The following is a 15301-nucleotide window of genomic DNA, read 5'->3' as shown; positions in this document are numbered from 1 at the left end:
TCACTTTTCTTCTTAGGTTCGCACCTGGAGCCCCGAAAGCCTCTTTCTCTAGAGCTCACCCACAAATCCATCATAACTGAATGTGTCTGATTGGTGAGATCCTAAGCACATGACAGTTTCTAGCTGCAAGGGCAGCTGGGAAGTGTAGTTTTCAGGCTTCTACTTCGAGACTGTGCTGTTAGAATCATGGGATCCTACCAAACAAGGAAAGACTGATCCAAAGATGTGGTCAGCCACACATAACAGACGTCTCTCTCCCTCCTTTCCAAAAAATTTCTCGCTTCTGCACTCTTATACCTAAGACCTATTAGACTAGACTCCAGCTTGGAGTTCCAGGAAAGTATGGTGTGGGGTGGGGGTGGGGGGATTGCGCACAACTGTCTACAGCGTACAGAACAGCTGTCTACACAAAGACCATTGTGTCTAACAGGATGATCAAGAGGATGCGTCTGAAAGGGAAGAAAGCAACACAGCGTTCAGATTTGTTTTCCTGTGTGTGAGCTGTAGAGTGAATTGCTCTGGGTAATCGGTCAATCTTCGCTTGGATTAGAGGCTCATAACACTATTAAATAGGACTCGCAGGCAGCGCGGTAAATTTGCAACGTCGAAAACGCCCCCTTTCAGTTCACACTGGGGCTACTCCAACATCAGGGACAGGGAGTAATCCAAACAGGGGGTGGGAATTCTTTTACTCCTTCCAACTAATCTCACAGGAAGTCAGCAGTCATGGACTACGGTCAAACTCCCCTTCCCCAATATGGCACAGTGTGGAGGCTTCTGCTTGTATCTTCCGACTAATCTAATTAAATAAAAGTCAGTTAAATATCTCTCCACTTGCCCCCACTTTCCTTCCTACTGCACTTGTCTACAAATATTGTATGGCATGTGGCCTGTTGGAAAGACGCAGATTATCACCGTGAACCATGAGGGATCTGAGAGGCCATTGATCAACGTCCAAGGAAGTGTCATAGTCTGAAGGGACCGCTCATAGCTTTCTGAAACACAGAGACAGTAATTCTTTCTGATGCTGTCAGCATGCCTTGCTTTTCCTGAGCGCAGTCTGATTGCGTGGTTAAATATAAAAATCTTTCCAGTTGAAGTTGGGGAAAGTGTTTCAGTCAGCTTGTCATGCAATCATGAGGTCCCCAGCACCCATGAAGGGAGAGGCAGAGACTAGTGGATCTTGGGAACTTATGAGCCAGCCGGCGTAGCCAAATGAGCGAGCTTCAGACTCACGTGGAAAACCTTGTATCAAAACATAAGGTGCACAGCAATTGAGGAAGAGTCCTGATGTCCATCACCCCTGGCTACCACATGCTCGCAGGCATATATGCACACATAGGCATTAACACGCATACTCACACACTCACACACACACACACACACACAAAACAACAACAACCATCATCACCATCATCTCAGTTTTATATTTTTATTTCACAAAAGGGATCTTGTTTAATGCCTTATGCTTCTGATTAACAAGGAAAGGTCTTCTCTGAAATTGGTGGTAATTTGCTTGTCAGTTATGACTATACAATAGAGATTGTTCTTAAACGATATAACAAAACTAAACCAAGCAATATCCGGCCTTAAAGAGGATGGGAGTTGAGGGCTGGAGAGATGTGTCATTAGTTAAGAGCAGTGGCTCCCCCTCCAGAAGACCAGGGTTTGAGTCCTGGCACCCACATTGCATCTTATAACCATCTGTAACTCCAATTATGGGGGCCTCTTCTGGTCTTCATGGGCACTTCATGCATTCAATGTACACATATGCAAACACAACACCCATACACATGAAAGAAATAAAGCTTAAAAATGAAAAATAATTCCTTACTGGAGTATTTTATTTTTTAGGAGTATTGTCTTAGTCAGGGTTTCTATTCACAAACATCATGACCAAGAAGCAAGTTGGGGAGGAAAGGGTTTATTCAGCTCACACTTCCACATTGCTGTTCATCACCCAAGGAAGTCAGGACAGAACTCACACAGGGCAGGAAGCAGGAGCTGATGCAGAGGCCATGGAGGGATGTTACTTAGTGGCTTGCTTTCCCTGGCTTGCTCAGCTTGCTCTTTTATAGAACCCAAGACCACCAGCCCAGGGACAGCACCACCTACAACGAGCCCTTCCACCTTGATCACTAGTTGAGAAAATGCCTTACAGCTGGATCTCGTGGAAGCATTTCCTCAAGGGAGACTCCTTTTTCTGTAATAACTCCAGCTTGTGTCAAGTTGACACACAAAATCAGCCAGTGCAGGTATGGTGGTTTAATTTTCTCTTGAACACACACACACACACACACACACACACACACACACACACACACACACACACACACACACACCTGGAGGCAGGCAGTGGGACCAGCACAGTGATCCCAAGATTCAGGATGCTTCATGATTTCAGTCCCAGCATAGCTGCTATAGTTCTGGTTAACACAACCAACTTTGAAGAAGGGAAACAGAAAGAATGGGTCTGTATTATGAAAGCAAAGTTTTCTCAGAAACCTAGTGATCGTGGTTTTATTGGACTTCTGAGATACGATACTCCTGGTAACCAAAGAAACAGAAATGGCATTTTCTAGAATGAGGCGTTGCTAGTGCATCATAACATCAAAACAAGAAAGAAAGAAAGAAAGAAAGAAAGAAAGAAAGAAAGAAAGAAAGAAAGGAGAAAGAAAGAAGGAAAGAACCCTAAACAAAAAACCCCAAACAAACAAACAAACAAACAAACACAAAACCTGGTTAGGCAACTAGCATGTACTTCCTATGTCACCTTCTAGGACATTGGCTCCTGGGAATGAGCCGAGCTGGAAGATTGTTAAGTGCAGTTGACCAGGAGGCTCTTAGTATGTTTCCGTGTCTACTTTGGTTGCATGTTTCACACTACATGCGGTGTACCAGAAACTCACGGCTCACCGTGAGCTGTCTCCATGGCCTTGCCTTTCTACCCCTGTGTGTTCGTCTTTTAATTTTTCCCCTTCCATTTTTGCTTTACGCTCTGGGTCTTTTGCCTGGAAGTAAGTCTGTGTGCCCTGTGTATTCTGTGTACCCTGTGCATGCAGTACAAGAGGAGGGCGGAAGAGGACTTTGGGTCTCCTGGGACTGGAGTTACAGACAGTTGCCAGTTGCCACCAGAGAGCCGTTCTTTTTTTTTTTTTTTTTTTCTTTTCTTTTTTTTTTTAGGAGCTGGGGACCGAACCAGGGCCTTGCACTTGCTAGGCAAGTGCTCTACCACTGCGCTAAATCCCCAACCCCAGAGAGCCGTTCTTAACCACTGAGCCATCTCTCCAGCCACATACACAATCTTCAAAAAAAAATTGTATTGCATCTTTTTATTTGCCTGTGTGTATTCCACAGGGGCAAAAGGGCAGGAGAGGGATAACTTGCAGTATTGATTTTTTTCTATCATGTGGGTGTCCAGAGATTGGACTCAGGTCATTGGCTTGGCACCATAAAGCTTTATGGTATGGTAAGTGGTGGGGGTCTCCAGGGATTGGACAGAGAGTTCCATAGGTCACCTTACCTGCTGCCCCACCTCCCCAACCCTCGTCTTAACCTCTGAAATCACCCCCCTTCTAAAAAAGATATTAAGAGCTTTATTTGAACAACTAAGAAAACAGTATTTTGTGTATCTACCACTGACTTCTCTGTTACAACACCACTTAACCAGCCCTTGGAGTTAGGAGGAAAAATTCTAACCAGTTCTGAGGTAACAGCAACCTGAGGTACAACCAACCAGAGGAGAAAAGTTTTGAGCTCTCGGCTGTTAATACATTATAAATCGTGTTTCCTCAGCTCATTCATTAAGATTATCCCAAGAAGGAGCCATGAACTATTTTCCGCTTACAGTTTTCACACAAGATTATGTTTACGGTTTGGAGAAACAATTCACAGAATGTAATTCCCTAGAAGCTTAAACACAAACCCTCCTCCCAGAATAACAGCAAGATAAGGCTGAGGCTTCTGAGAGATTTGCTTAATTCTGAACGTGGCAACAAATCAAACAAGGGCACTGTGCAAAGTTTCTGGTACCGTATGTGGCGGAGTCTCCAAGGGAGTGAACAACGAGCTCCCCTTCCAGGGACTCCATCATGTAAGATTTAGGCATGGTCTTAGTTAAGAGTTTCCATTGCTATGAAGAGACACCAGGACCAAGGCAACTTTTACAAAGGCAAGCATTTCATTGGGGCTGGCTTACAGTTTCAGGGCTTTAGTCCATTTTCTTCAGAGCAGGAAGCAAAGCATCGCACAGGCAGGCGTGGTGGTGGAGAAGGACCGGAGAGTTCTATGTCTTCATCCAGGGACTGCAGATGGCAACTGTCTTCCAGGCAGCTAGGAGGAGGGTCTCAAAGCTCACTCCCACAGTGACACACTTCCTCCAAGGCCACACCTCCTCATAGCACCTTTCCCTGGGCCAAACATATCCAGGCATCCTCTGCAGAAGTATCTTCTAGGTAGAAATCCATTCTTATCCTAAGGCTACCTCTTCCTGGCGCTTCATAAAATAAACAAACAAACAAACAAACAAAAACCAAAACCAACAACAAACCTGAAGATGACTCCGCTCAGCAGTTAAGAGCCCTGGCTCCTCTCCCAGAGGACTTTGGTTCAGTTCCAAGTCCCTTCATTGTGTTACCTCCCAAGCATTTGTAACTTCACTTCCAGAGGATCTGATGCCCTCCTCTGGCTTCAGCAGGTATTGCATTTATGGGTTTTTTTTATTTACTTTTTAAAAAGATTTATTTATTTATTTTATGTATGAGTACACTGTCGCTGTCTTCAGACACACCAGAAGAGGGCACCAGATTCCATTACAGATGGCTGTGAGCCACCATGTGGTTGCTGGGAGTTGAACTCAGGACCTCCGGTAGAGCAGGCAGTGCTCTTAACCGCTGAGCCATCTCTCCAGCCTTTACTATTTATTTTTAATGTATGTGAGTACACTGTAGCTGTCTTCAGACACACCACAAGATCAGATCCCATTACAGATGGTTGTGAGCCACCATGTGGTTGCTGGGAATGGAACTCAGGACCTCTGGAAGAGCACTCAATGCTCTTAACCCCTGAGCCATCTCTCAGGTTTTACACTCAGCGAGCAAAATACCCATAAAATAAACTTAAAAGTCAGACGGTGGTGGTGCATGCCTTTAATCCCAGCACTCAGGAGACAGAGGCCGGTAGATCTCTAAGTCTGAGGCCAGCCTGGTCTACATAGTGAGTTCCAGGACAGCCAGGGCTACACAGAGAAACCCCCTCCAGTTCATTTTTTCTCTTTTTTTGTCTTATATATTCTTACTTTATTCAATTTATCTTTGTGTCTTTGAAAGATCTCTTCAACTTCGTTTTAGTTTGAAATACGGTTCAAGGCTGTAGTCCAGCACAGTGGGGACTCACAGCAGTTAGAATTTGTAGCACCTTGCATCCACAGTCAAGAAGTAGAGTGAGGAATCAGATGCCGGAGAATTTACTCTCCTGGGAAAACCACACTCCACTTTGTCACGCCCACCTGTCCACACGGATGCATGAGCTTATGAATATGTATGAGGAAGGTACATTTGCATACCTCCTCCACTTCCCCTAGGGGTAAGCAAAGCGCACTCAGGAGAGGAGTCTGCACTCTGCAGAATGTACTTGCAACGCTGGTTTTGTTTCCCCTGTAATCAGATTCTTTAATTAATGGGAAATAAATGAGCGATTCCACAAATTCTACACAGAAAACAGACAACCGTGACCCTTCAGAAATTACCATGGCATGGTTTAGAACGCTGTTAATCAGTGGTTCTCAACATGGGGGGGTCATGACCCCCAGAGGGTCACATATCAGATATCCTGCTTATCGGATATTTACATGATGATTTATAACAATAGCAAAGTTACATTTATGAAGCAGCAACAAAAATAATTTTATGGTTGGGTGTCACCACAACACTAGGAGGGACTGAACTAAGGGGTCATAGCAAATTAGGAAGACAGAGAACCCCTGTTGTTAGTAACAAAAAGCTCTTAACTCGATTGGCATAAAAAGAGAAACAAAGTAACTCTTTCATAAAGAATTCAAGAAGAAGGTGGGGCCAGTGGTATTCAGGGCTGTTTTAACTTAACTTAAAAATATTCAGCTGTGCCAACAAGATGGCTGGCTCAGAGGGTAAAAGGCACTTTCTGTCAAGTCTGATGACCTGAATTTTTATTTATTTAATTGAAAGCAGGCTACACAGTGAGTTCCAGGACAGCCAGGGCTGTAAAACATACAGTATATTCAGATAATGGTTTGCACTCTTCTAAGTCCTCCCCATTCCTCCTCAACCCTCCTATCTGGATCCACATCCTTTCTATTTAGGTGGGCCCTTCCCAGCTCAACCTCTCCATGTTCAATGAGTTGTGTGGGCGTTATTTCCTGCAGTAGAGCTTTGCTGTCAGACTGTTGTGAGCAGTCTGCAGTGTGGCAACATCCTGGGTTGTTGAGGGGTTACCGTGGAACCCCTTTGACCAAGTACTCAATTAGATGGAACGCTCTCCCAGAACTGAAACTTCATTTAGTGATGAGAGATGTCTACTTGGCTCTCTGTGTGTCCCATAGAATTTTTGGTGATTTAATTTAGAAGTTTCTACTCTATTAGGTTCAAATGAGCCTTAATTTTAGCTACCTGTCTTACTTAGGGTTTTACTGCTGTGAACAGACACCATGACCAAGGCAACTCTTAGAAGGACACCATTTAATTGGGGCTGGCTTAGGTTCATAGGTTCAATCTAATATCATCAAGGTGGGAGCAGGGCAGTGTCCAGGCAGGCATGGTGCAGGAGGAGCTGAGAGTTCTACACCTTCATCTGAAGGCTGCTAGCAGAAGACTGACTTCCAGGCAGCTAGGATAAGGGTCTTAACGCCCATGCCCATAGTGACACACCTACTCCAGTGGGGTCACATCTACTCCAACAAGATCACACCTCCAAATAGTGCCACTCTCTGGGTCAAGCATATACAAACCATCACCCTACCCCTCTCCACATTTTCTCCCCCCCCCCAATCTCTGTCTGATCCACCTGTTCCAGGCCCCCATGTTTGTCCATCCATTACTACCCTATTTCTCCTTTCTAGGGAGAGCCATCCTTTCTTCCTAGTTCTTTATGCTATACCTAACCTCTGTAGTTATATGGATTGTAGCCTGTTTATCTTATACTTTTTGGCTAACATCCACATGTTATAACATCCACAAGTTATGTATATCATAACTTGTCTTTCTTGGTCTGGGTTATCTTACTCAGGATAAGTTTTTTGTTTCTCATTTTAGAATGTTTTTATTGGATATCTTATGTATTTACATTTCAATGTTATCGCCTTTCCTGGTTTCCCCTCTGGAAACCCCCTCTCCCACGGCCCCTCTCCCTGTGTCTATGAGGGTGCTCCCCCTACCACCCACCTACTCCTATTTCACGACCCCGGTATTCCCCTACATGGGGGAGCCTTCAGAGGACCAAGGGCTTTTCCTCCTATTGATGTCAGACAATGCCATCCTCTGCTACATATGCAGCTGGAGCCGTAGGTCCATGTGTACTCTTTGGTTGGTGGTTTAGTCCCTGAGAATTCTGGGGGGTCTGGTTGGTTGATATTGTTGTTCTTTTTAATGGGGTTGCAAACTCCTTTAGCTCTTTCAGTCCTTTCTCTAACTCCTCCATTGGGGTCCCCAAGCTCAGTCCTATAGTTAGCTGCAAGCATCCTCATCTGTATCAGTAAGGATCTGGTAGAGCCTCTCAGGAGACATCCATATCAGGCTCCTGTCAGCAAGCACTTCTTGGCATCAGCAATAGTGACTGGGTTTGGTGGCTGCATATGGGATGGATCCCTGGGTGAGGCAGTTTCTGGATGGCCTTTCCTTCAGTCTCTGCTCCACTCTTTGTCCCTGTATTTCCTCCCATGAATATTTTGTTCCCCCTTCTAAGAAGGAATGAAGCATCCACATTTTGGTTTTCCTTCTTCTTGAGCTTCATATGGTCTGTGAATTGTATCTTGGGTATTCTGAGATTTTGGGCTAATTCCACTTATCAGTGAGTGCATACCATGTGTGTTCTTTTGGGTTACCTCACTCAGGATATTTTCTAGTTCCATCCATTTGCCTAAGAATTTCATGAAGTCATTGTTTTTAATAGCTGAGTAGTACTCCATTGTGTAAACACACCACATTTTCTGTATCCATTCCTCTGTGGAAGGACATCTGGGTTCTTTCCAGCTTCTGGCTATTATAAATAAGGCTGCTATGAACATAGTGGAGCATGTGTCCTTGTTATATGTTGGAGCATATTTTGGGTGTTTGCTCAGGAGTGGTATATCTGGGTGCTCAGGTAGCACTATGTCCAATTTTCTGAGGAATCGCCAGACTGATTTTCAGAGTGGTTGTACCATCTTGCAATCCCACCAGCAATGGAGGAGTGTTCCTCTTTTTCCACATCCCTGCCAGCATCTGCTGTCACATGAGTTTTTGTTTGTTTGTTTGTTTGTTTTGTTTTGTTTTTTATCTTAGCCATTCTGACTAGTGTGATGTGGAATCTCAGGGTTGTTTTGATTTGCATTTCTCTGATGACTAAGAATGTTGAACATTTCTTTAAGTGCTTCTCAGCCATTCAATATTCAATAAGGTTGAGAATTCTTTGTTTAGTTCTGTACCCCATTTTTTTAAATAGGGTTATTTGGTTTTCTGGGGTCTAAATTCTTGAGTTCTTTGAATATATTGGATATTAGCCCTCTATCTGATATAGAATTGATAAAGATCTTTTCCCAATCTGTTGGTTGCTGTTTTGTCCTATTGACAGTGTCTTTTGCCTTACAAAAGCTTTGCAATTTTATGAGGTCCCATTCATCTATTCTTGACCGCAGAGCATAAGCCATTGGTGTTCTGTTCAGGAAAATTTCCCCAGTGCCCATGTGTTTGAGGCTTATCCCCACTTTCTCTTCTATTAGTTTCGGTGTATTTGGTTTTGTGTGGAGGTTCTTGATTCACTTGGACTTGAGCTTTGTACAAGGCAATAAAAATGAGTCTATTTGCATTCTTCTATATGATGACCTCCAGTTGAACCAGCACCATTTGTTGAAAATGCTATCTTTCTTCAATTTGGTGGTTTTAGCTCCTTTGTCAAAGATCAAGTGACCATAAGTGTATGGGTTCATTTCTAGGTCTTCAATTCTATTCCATTGATCTACCTGCCTGTCTCTGTACCAATACCACGCAGTTTTTAATCTCTATTGCTCTATAATACTGCTTGAGGTCAGGGATAGTGATTCCCCCAGAAGTTCTTTTATTGTTGAGGATAGTTTTCACTATTCTGGTTTTTTTGTAATTCCAAATGTATTTGCGAATTGCTCTTTCTAACCCTATGAAGAATTGAGTTGGAATTTTGATTGGGATTGCATTGAATCTGTAGATTGCTTTTGGCAAGATGGTCATTTTTACTATATTAATCCTGCCAATCAATGAGCATGGGCGGTCTTCCCATCTTCTGAGAACTTCGATTTCTTTCTTCAGAGACTTGGAAGTTCTTGTCATACAGATCTTTCGCTTGCTTGGTTAGAGTCACACCAAGATATTTTATATTATTTGTGACTATTCTGAAGGGTATCATTTCCCTAATTTCTTTCTCAGCCTGTTTATCCTTTGAGTAAAGGAAGGTTACTGATTTGTTTGAGTTAATTTTATACCCAGCCACTTTGCTGAAGTTGTTTATCAGGCTTAGTAGTTCTCTGGTGGAATTTTTGGCGTCACTTAATTATACTATCATATCATCAGTAAATAATGATATTTTTACTTCTTTCTTTCCATTTGTAACCTTTTGACCTCTTTTTGTTGTCTAATTGCTCTTGCTGACTTTGAGTACTATATTGAATAGGTAGGGAAAGAGTAGGCAGCCTTGTCTAGTCCCTGATTTTAGTGGGATTGCTTCAAGTTTCTCTCCATTTAGTTTGATGTTGGCTACTGCTTTGCTGATATTGCTTTTACAGTGTTTAGGTATGGGCCTTGAATTCCTGATCTTTCTAAGACTTTTAACATGAAGGGGTGTTCAATTTTGTCAAATGCTTTCTCAGAATCTAATGAGATGATCATATGGGTTTTTTTTGTTGTTGTTGTTGTTGAGTTTGTTTATCTAATAGATTACTTTAATGGATTTCTGTATATTTAACCATCCCTGCATCCCTGGGATGAAGCCTACTTGATCAAGGTGAGTGATCATTTTGATGTGGATTCTTGGATTAAGTTTGGGAGAATTTTATTAATTTTGCATTGATATTCATAAGGGAAATTGGTCTGAAAGTTCTCTTTCTTTGTAGGGTCTTTGTGTGGCTTCAAAGAACGAATTGGATAGTGTTCCTTCTGTTTCTATTTTGTGGAATAGTTTGAAGAATATTGGTACTAGGTCTTCTTCGAAGGTCTGATAGAATTCTGCACTAAACCCATCTGGTCCTGGGCTTTTTTTTTTTTTTTTTTTTTTTTTGGTTGGGAGGCTTTTAATGACTGCTTCTCTTTCTTTAGGGGTTATGGGACTGTTTAAATGGTTTATCTGATCCTGCTTTAATTTTGGTCCCTGGTATCTGTCTAGAATATTCTCCATTTCCTCCAGATTTTTGAGTTTTGTTGAGCATAGGCTTTTGTAGTAGGATCTGATGGTTTTCTGAATTTCCTCAGTTTCTGTTGTTATGTCTCCCCTTTTATTTCTGCTTTTGTTAATTTGGATACTTTCTCTGTGCCCTCTGTTTAGTCTGGCTAAGGGTTTATCTATCTTGTTGATTTCCTCAAAGAACCAGCTCCTGGTTTGGTTGATTCTGTGTATAGTTCTTTTTGTTTCTACTTGGTTGATTTTAGCTCTGAGTTTATTTCCTGCCATCTACTCCTCTCGGGTGTATCTGCTTCTTTTTGTTCTAGAGCTTTCAGGTGTGCTGTCAAGATGCTAGTGTATGCTCTCTCCAGTTTCTGTTTGAGGCACTCAGAGCTATGAGTTTTCCTCTTAGTGCTGCTTTCATTGTGTCCCATAAGTTTGGGTATGCTGTGCTTTCGTTTTCATTAAATTCTAAAAAGTCTTTAATTTCTTTCTTTATTTCTTCCTTTACCAAGTTTTCACGGAGTACAGCATTGTTCAGCTTCCATGTGTGTATAGCCTTTCTGTTGTTTTTGTTGTTATTGAAGACGAGCCTTAGTCCATGGTGATCTGATAGGCTGCATGGGATTATTTCAATCTTCTTGTATCTGTTGAGGCCTATTTTGTGACTGATTATATGGTCAATTTTGGAAAAGGTACCATGAGGTACTGAGAAGAAGGTATCTTTTGTTTTAGGATGAAATGTTCTATAGATATCTGTTAAATCCATTTGGTTCATAACTACTGTTAGTTTCGATGTGTCTCCGTTTAGTTTCTGTTTCCATGATCTGTCCATTGATGAGAGTGTGGTGTTGAAATCTCCCATAATTATTGTGTAAGGTGCAATATGTGCTTTGAGCTTTAGTCAGGTTTCTTTTATAAATGTGGATGCTTTTGCATTTGGAGCATAGATGTTCAGAATTGAGAGTTCATCTTGGTAGATTTTTTTCTTTGATGTCTATGAAGTGTCCTTTCTTATCTTTTTTGACAGCTTTTGGTTGAAAGTTTATTTTATTTGATATTAGAATGGCTACTCCAGCTTGTTTCTTGGGACCATTTGCTTGGAAATTTTTTCAGTCTTTTACTTTAGATATTGACTGTCTTTGCACTGAGGTGTGTTTCCTGTATGCAGCAAAATACTGAGTCCTTTTTATGTATCCAGTCTGTTAGTCTATGTCTTTTTATTGGGGAATTGAGTCCATTGATGTTAAGAGATATTAAGGAATAGTGATTGTCGTTTCCTGTTACTTTTGCTGTTAGAGGTGGAATTATGTTTGTGTGGCGATCTTCTTTTGGGTTTGTTGAAAGATTTCTTTCTTGCTTTTCCTAGGGTGTCGTTTCCTTGTGTTAGAGTTTTCCGTCCATTATCCTTTGTAGGACTATATGTGTGGAAAGAAGTTGTGTAAATTTGGTTTTGTCATGGAATATCTTGGTTTCTCCATCTGTGTTAATTGAGAGTTTTGCTGGATATAATAGCCTGGGCTGGCATTTGTGTTCTCTTAGGGTCTGTATGACATCTACCCAGGATCTTCTGGCTTTCATAGTCTCTGGTAAGAAGTCTGGTATAATTCTGATAGGTCTGTCTTTGTTACTTGACTTTTTCCCATACTGCTTTTAATATTCTTTCTTTATTTTGTGCATTTGATGTTTTGACTATTATGTGGTGGGAGGACTTTCTTTTCTGCTCCAATCTATTTGGAGTTCTGTAGGCTTCTTGTACGTTTATGGGCATCTCTTTCTTTAGGTTAGGGAAGTTTTCGTCTATGATTTTGTTGAAGATATTTACTGGTCCTTTAAGTTGGGAAGCTTCTCTCTCTTCTATACCTATTATCCTTAGGTTTGGTCTTCTCATTGTACCCTGGATTTCCTGGATGTTTTGGATTAGAAACTTTTTGCATTTTGTATTTTCTTTGACTGTTGTGTCAGTGTTTTCTATGGTATCTTCTGCCCCTGAGATTCTCTCTTCTGTCTCTTGTATTCTGTTGGTGATGTGTGCATCTCTGACTCCTGATCTCTTTTCTAGGTTTTCTATCTCCAGGGTTGTCTTTCTTTATGATTTCTGTATTGTTTCTATTTCCATTTTTAGATCCTGGATGGTTTTTGTTCAATTCCTTTACCTGTTCAGCTGTGTTTTCCTGTAATTCTTTAAGGGATTTTTGTATTTCCTCTTTAAGGGCTTCTACCTGTTTACCTGTGTTCTCCTGTATTTCTTTAAGGAAGTTATTTTTGTCCTTCTTAAACTCCTCTATCATCATCATGAGATGTCATTTTTAAATCCAAATCTTGCTTTTCTGGAGTGTTGTGGTATCCAGGACTTGCTGTGGTGGGAGAACTGGGTCTGATAATGCCAAGTAGTCTTGGTTTCTGTTGCTTGCTTCTCACCATCTGGTTATCTCTGGTATTAGTTGGTCTTGCTGTCTCTGACTGGAGCTTGTCCCTCCTGTGGGCCTGTAAGCCTGTGATCTTAGGAGTGAGAGCACTCCTAGGGAACCAGCTCTCTCTGGGTGGGATTTGGGTATGGAGGGCTGTGGGACACTCTGAGCTCTGGATGCAGATGGAGACCAGAAGGATCCTGCCCCTTGTTGCTCTGCGGTTCCTGTGCCCTACATGCTCCTAGAATAAGTTTTTCTAGTTCCATCCATTTACCTGTGAGTTTTGCAGTTTTATTTTTTTTTAACAACTGAGTAATATTCCATTGTATAAATAAACCATATTTTCTTTATCTATTCATTCATTGATGGACATCTAGGTTGCTTCCAATTACTAGCACTAATGAACATGGTTTTACAGGTATCTTTGTGGTAAGATGAAGTGTCCTTTGGGTATATACCCAGGGGTTGTATCACTGGATCTTGAGGTAGGTCTTCTCTCTCGGCTTCCAGAGGAACTGCCACATTGATTTCCATAGTGATAGTACAAGTTTGCACTCCTACCAGCAATGGATGAGGGTTTGCCTTAATCCACATCCTTGTCAGCATGAGCTGTCATTTGTTTTATTAATCTTAGCCATTGAGATGTGTGTAAAATAAGACAAAAAAATCTCAGAGTAGTTTTGATTGTCTTATCCCTCATAACCAAGGATGTTGAACATTTCTTTAAGCACTCCTCAATCATTCTTGTTTCCTCTTTTGAGAATTCCCTCTGTAGATATGTATCCAAGCTTTTAAAAATATTTGTTATCTTGATCTCTAGGATATATCTATGTCTATATCTACACCTATCTATCTATCTATCTATCTATCTATCTATCTATCTATCTATATCCCATCAGATGTGTAAACATATTTTCCTATTCTTCACCCTGCTGCTTTATCTGAATTGCAGTGTTCTTTGCCTTATTGAAGCTTTTCAGTTTCTCGAGGTCCCATTTCTTTTCCTTTCCTTTTTTTAATTATTATTTTATTTATTTACATTGCAAATATTATTTATTCCCCTTCCTGGTTTGTTGTGGTAAATAAGAAAAATAAAAAGGACACCATCCCATGCTAATGCTGGCTCTGGTGGGCCACATTGCATCTATGGGGTATTTTCATGTCAATCAGCAAAAAACGCCTCCACTTGACTCAATAAACTCCTAATTTCCATCCCATGTTGCCTCAGGCTGCTCTCTGGGCCCTGAGGCGGTCTCTTCATCCATCTAGTTCCCAAGGCGGTCACTGACACACCAGTTCCATACAGAGACTACTTATCTCACCGCTCTTTTGCTGCAGACTCTGCTCACATTCTTAGCATTTGCCTACTGTGGTTATAGTCACAACCCCAGTAACCCCTTAAAATCAAAACTCAATAAAATTGTAATTTATCAATCAGATCTATACCAGTAAATTCGCACTCTACAAAATGTCCACGCAATAAACTCAGAGTCAATTAATACTGATAGAAACTGCCTACCTAGATAAGACAAATTGTCCTATAAAAATCCATCCCTTGTAAAATATTCATAACTACCTGTGGCCCTTTAAGGCCACACAGATCTGAGTTGTCCTTCTCTGCCTCCATCTTGGTTCTTCTCCTCTCTCCTCACTCTCTCTTTTCTCTCCAAAACTCTGTGCCTGCCTTACTTTTTCACTGCCCAATCACGGGCCTTGCCTTATCTTGGACCTGCCCTCACCTGCATATAAACAACAATCTACATGGGTTTCTCCTCTGCAAACCCTTTATCTTATCCTCCTCCCCTCTGTTTCTTTGAGGGTGCTCCCCTACCCACCTACCCCTGTCTCGCTATTCTAGCATTCCCCTACACTGGGGCAGCGAGCCTTCACAGGACCAAAGGCCTCCCCTCCTATTGATGCCAGATGCTGGAGTCATGGGTCCCTCCATGTGTACTCTTTGGTTGGAGGATTAGCCCTTGGGAGCTCTGAGGGTTCCGCATAGGAGGTCCCATTTCTTTTTTTTTTTTTTTTTTGGTTCTTTTTTTTTCGGAGCTGGGGACCGAACCCAGGGCCTTGCGCTTCCTAGGGCAAGCGCTCTACCACTGAGCTAAATCCCCAACCCCAGGAGGTCCCATTTCTTAATTGTTGATTTTAGTGTCTGTGCTAATACTGTTCTGTTCAGAAAGTCTTCCTGTACTAACAGGTTCAAGACTATCGCCTTCTTCTCTTCTGTAATATTCACTTTATCTGACCTTATGTTGAGGTATTTGATCCATTTGGATTTGAAGTTTGTTTGTTTGTTTTTGGGGGGG

This window comes from Rattus rattus, chromosome 15, assembly GCF_011064425.1.
Source record: "Rattus rattus isolate New Zealand chromosome 15, Rrattus_CSIRO_v1, whole genome shotgun sequence".
Lineage (NCBI taxonomy): Eukaryota > Metazoa > Chordata > Mammalia > Rodentia > Muridae > Rattus > Rattus rattus.
Note: the sequence above shows the minus strand (reverse complement) of the source record.